Source organism: Elaeis guineensis, chromosome 9 (assembly GCF_000442705.2).
Source record: "Elaeis guineensis isolate ETL-2024a chromosome 9, EG11, whole genome shotgun sequence".
NCBI lineage: Eukaryota > Viridiplantae > Streptophyta > Magnoliopsida > Arecales > Arecaceae > Elaeis > Elaeis guineensis.
In genome coordinates, this window is record NC_026001.2 from 64,529,977 (window position 1) to 64,535,857 (window position 5,881).

The following is a 5,881-nucleotide window of genomic DNA, read 5'->3' on the forward strand; positions in this document are numbered from 1 at the left end:
TATGCTGTGGTGTTTCTGGAGGAGTCCATTAGGAGGAAATCCCATTCTCTCCTAGATATGTGAAAAACTCAGCAGAAAGATATTCCCCTCTTCGGTCAGATTGAAGAGTTTTAATACTCTTTCTAGTTTATTTTTCTACTTCACTTCGGAATCGTTTGATCATTTCAAATGAATCCGACTTATGTTTCATCAGATAGGCATATCCATATCTAGATAGATCATCCATGAAAGTGATGAAATAGAAATATCCACCTCTAGCACTTATGCTCATGGGCCTACACACATCAGTATGTACTAGGCCCAAGAGCTAAGTAGCTCTCTCACCTTTTTCAGTAAAAGATGACTTGATCATTTTACCAAGAAGACAGGACTCACAGGTTGGAAGTGATTCACAATCACTGACTTTGAGGATTCTCTCTTGAGTCAACCTGTTTATCCTGTTCTTATTTATATGACCTAGCCTACAGTGCCATAAGTAGATATCTGAAACACTATCTAATCTAGGGTGCTTGCCAATAGAATAGACTATGTAAATAGGTTATGATAACATATACACACCATTATTCAAATGTCCACTAAAAATAGTAACACCATTCATAATGATATTACAAACTTATTTCTTTATTGAAATTTCATAATCATTTTTGGCTAGAAGGCCTACAGAAATAACATTTAAAAAGAAACTAGGACAGAAATGACAATCATTAAGAATAACTGTATGGGACTTAAATACAAGTTTCAAGATTCCTAATGCTAGAACTGGAACTGATCTTTCATCTCCAATGTTCAGAAATCTCTCATCTTGCTCGAATCTTCTACTGACTTGCAACCCCTGCAACGAATTGCAAATATGGAAAGGGCTACCGGTATCCAATACCCAGTCAGTTAAATCATAAATAAAGAAATTACAAGAGTTATCATATAAATATCTTGTCCAGTAACAGCTTGCTTCTTTCTCTACCTATTCAGGTTCAGGGAGGCAATGTACTGAGGATAGTTCCTCTTTTAGTGCCCCCGCTTCTTGCAAAAAAAGCATTCAGCTTGACTCTTATGGGTTTGATCTTTCTGGTCTGGCCCTGCACTGATGTCCCAGCCTAAACTTGTACCTTCTTCACTTTCTTCTTCTTGTTCTTCTTTCCTTTCTTAAAGGGTCGAGAACCAGAAGACAAACCTCCCACTAAGTTCATCGACTCCTTGTGGAGTTAGTGATCCTTCTCAAAGTTCTGAAGCAACCCTAGTAACCCGTGGTAGTTTACTTCAGGCTTTGTCATTCTATAATGAGTGAGGAATGGGAGATAAGACTTGAGCAGCGAGTTCAGCATTGCATCTTTCTCAAGCTGCTCATGCAAGGAAAAGCTGAGCTTGTTCAAATGCTCCATCAGCTCGATCATGTACAATACATGATCAGTGACAGAGGCACCATCTCATATTTTGGCATTGAAGATGGCATAACTAGTCTTGTGCCTCTCCACGTCATCGGGTGTGCCAAAGGCATCCTCCAACACTTGAAGCATGTCCTTTGGTTGAGTCATCTCAAATCTACGACTGAACTCATCGCTCATGGAAGCCAGCATGATGCAGTGCACCATGGTCCAGTCACTGAGCCACTTCTGGTAAGTATCTCTGACTGTTCCACATGCATTGGCAGCTGGCTCCTCAAGTGCAGGATCCGTTATCACATATAGGATCCGTTCATGCTCCAGGACTATCTTCAACTTTTGATACCAGCTTCCAAAGTTGGGTCCCATCAACTTATCATTGTCCAACAATGATCGGAGCGATAGGAAAGTGGCCATATCTGCATAAAAAAAATTATAACCTAATTAGTAATTGATTTATTAAACCTAAAGATTTAGATTTAATCAAAAGGTTTCTCTCACTATTTTATTCGAATTGGTAGCTTCTACCTCCAATTCGAGGAATTATCCTAATTCCTTAGTGGGTACTAGAATCCACTTAGACTGCACACATGCCTAACTTTGGTTGGCCAACCCATGTACATCTAAGGATAGGTTCATAATCAATTATTTCTCTAAACAATTTTTAGTCATTTTAATTTTGCCCTAGTCCCTAATTAGTAGGCTTTGGCCTCTACTGAAAAGGTCTGGTTAGGTCCAACCATTAATATGACCATACTTGGCCCATCTAGCCAATGAATGATTAGGTCCAACTTTGGTTGGCTAACCTAACCACCATTTAGAAAGATGCAGTCAAAAAATCATATTATGAATGACAATTCCATCAGCCGATAAGCACCAGGCCTTTGGGCCTCCAATGATTATCCAACTGATGGACCCATTATCATCCACTTAATAGGAGGCTGTGATCTAATTATCACCATAACTATTTCATTTTAAGGACCTAATAATTTTAGAAGATTTAATTGATTTAGAGGAGGAGGTCAGATGAACCAACTTATCATGATCCTCCCACTGGCTTCACCAAGTCAGCTTAAGGGAGACTATTTAAAAGGGCTGATCTAGAAGCACCTAAATCAATCACACTGATTTACCTAGCTGACATGGGTCAGCTCGAATAGTCAAGTGATACGATTAAATCATAATTTCACCAAGAGGCCAAGTAAGTTCGATCAGTGGGAGGGTCTGTCAAAGCTTGCCTTAGACACCATCAGAAATGGCCAGATAAGCAGGCTGCCAATTAAAAACCATCGGTCTGGTTTACCTTGGACACCAACTGATTTAATTAGTTTCGATTAGATCAACCTAATAGTTCGTGCTATTAGATCAACCTAACAGTTCGTGCTAGACCACTTAGCCAAGAATCAAGTCCATTTGATTCTCGTTAAAGATATGGACTTGACCAATTACAACTATTGTAATTGATCTAGAGAATCCTTAACCTAATATAAGACAACAATTGATTAGATTTAGTCAATTCTTTAATTAAGTCCATCTTTAATCTAACCTTAGGTCTAACCCAATTAATGGATCTAATTCCCACTAACCCATTAACCCAATGTGTTATGGTTTGTGTCTTAGGTTTTTCAATTCACAATCCTAGAACCTAATCAAACAACTTCTTAATTCTTAATTAAGTTTTGGGCTGAGGGTTGGGGTTCGGCTTTTTCAAAAATAATTTTTATGTCGAAAAAATATTTTTACAACATGGTTCTACCAACCAAGTTGCATGATAGGTTCATAATCAAAATGCAAGTGAAATAAGCATGAAACTACTTTAGATCTAATCTAAACAGGTTCATGTAATTGAAATAATTTCAACTTTAAACTGCACAAATATTCCAGACAAATATATGATGGTTCTTTGCATGGAAATTATTAACAAAAAAAATTTATTTAAGATTTAAATATCTTTTAAATCTAACAAATCATAAATTTAATCTAGATCATATCTAACAAATTTATGATTAAAGATAGATCTACACGAACTAGGACAACCTTTGCACTGTAAGGGGTAAACCTTACAGCAGGACAACCTACAATTCGTGATTGATTTAAAAATTTTAATTATAAATTTAACAATCAGATTATAAATTAGATCTAATATAAGAAATAATCTAAGTATGTATAAATAATCATGTAATAAACAACTTAGGCTCTGATACCAATTGTTGGAACCAGATCTAGAGTTTCAGGGTTAGATCTTGAAATTTTTTCAAGATCAGACAGCGGAAGACTAAAATAAATCAAAAATTTATCTTATAAAATTAAAAAATTCTTAGATTTAAGATCTTATTACATGATTATTACATGATATTAAATCAAAAATTAAATATGAAAAGCAAGAACTACAATTTGATCATATCAACATGTTTCTAGACTACATCTAATGTATGTAAAATATAATAAATCAGATCTATTACCTTGCAAGTTAGATGTTCTAACTTTGCTGATCTAAGATTAAGGATGATGTTGTAAGCCACACATGCATCTGGTCTCTAGGAGTTATCCACACGAGCCCACGAATCACGATCAGAAATCCTGATCCAGGAAATTAGCATAGTATACTAGTACTGCATGAATCCTTCTTCGATGGTCGATCAGATGCCTCCTTCTTGATTTAGACTCTTTCAAAGATGAGAAGTAGGAGAAGGAATTTTAGATAAAACACTCTCAGAAAGCTTATAGATGGAGGAAGGGAAGAGATGATCCCAGCAACTCTAGAAGAAGACCCTCTTTTTCTTCTCTTTGCTCTAACCCAGATACCTAATTTTGTATCTGTTATATCTCCACACTCCAAGACTCTTTCTTCTTGATTTTTTGATTTCCCAAAGGTCTCTTAAAGCTCTATGTTATATAAAAATTTCATAAAGAAATTCATTTTAAATAGAGAGATATGAAGAGTCCTTGTCTAAGTCAAATACCTAGTCAAGGATTATCCAAACAAGGCAAGACAATGGGCGCCCAACTCTTGGGTGTCCCCTCCTTTTTCTATCATGGACTACTAGAAAAGGGTGCATATTATATGCCATAAAATCATGAAAATTTCAAAAAAAATTTGGGTACAATCAGTGCCATAAAGAAAGAGTTTTGGTTTCCTAAAACTCTATCTCATAGAATTTAAAATCCAAACTAATTCCTACTTTGACATGGTCCACAATCATATTCAATATAAGAGAGAAGAGAAGAGAGTTTTGAGCATGCGTGAAGACCTGGGAGAGAGGGTTTTGTCACACAAAATATGAGAGAGTGGGCGTAGGATAAGAGAGAGTGGGCGTGGGGGGCTAAGGTGGTGCAAGGTGGAATCCCAGTCTTACTAGGATTCAATCTATGACTTATTCAAATTTGGTTTCTCAAATCAAATCAAACCAAAACCAAATCAACCTAATTAAAATAGATTTTAACCCAATCAAGAGTCTAATTTAATCAGATTAAATTAGATTTAAATCTGATTTAATTTTTTAATCAAATTAAAAATTAGGTTGATCCAAGTCCTATTTCAACTAGGACTAGTTTTTTCCTTGCACTTGGCTTATCCAATAAACTGATTGAACATGATCCAATCAAGTCCAAAATAAATCTAATTAAATCATATTTAATTAGACTTAATCTTAATCCATTGGCCTAATCAAATTAAGTCAATTAGCAATCGAATTGTTAATCGATCCTCCTATAACACTTGCACTAGGTTAAATGTCAATCGTATTGATCGTTTAACCCTAGAATGATTCTTAATCATTGATCAACCATCCGATTGGATCATGAACTCTAATATGTGTAACCTCATTGGTTCAAACCTAAGTCAGGAGCATAAGAATAAATTTCTATTCCAATCGAAGTGATCATCTAGCAATAGTACCCGATGGTCGGATAGGTCGAATGTGTAGAACAACATCCTTAGAACCCATGTGGATATAGTTTTCATATAATTCATCCCCATGATCAAAATGCTCATAGGACACCTCAGAGTTCAACTATTAACTCTGATCATGTTGTCCACATTGTATTTCAAAATATCAAATCCATCTGATGGATTACCCTGGCCAAGGTTTTGCTAGATTGAAATACAGCGACACATTCTTCTCCAACTCTTGGAGTGGTCAATCCCATCTTGATCACACTCTGACTTTATAAGTACTTGACTATGCCCATAAGCCTTCCGTTACTGAATTAAAATTCAGTTAGTCCAGTACCAAAGCAGAGTTAGTTGCTTGCAAGTCACTGAGGTGATCTCAGATCTAAGGGGCACTTATACTAATATCCCATCAGAGACATTCTCGACAGCAGAATACTCTGGAGTTGGTCACGTTCAATGATGATGTACCCTTATATTTTACCTGTATGTCATACCAGTATCTTCACACTCCTTGGTTAAGAGGACAACCAACCCATATGGCCTACAGCGACCTATGCTCGATAGAAGCTATCATCTTTATTAACAGTCTATCATTTGGTCGTGAATA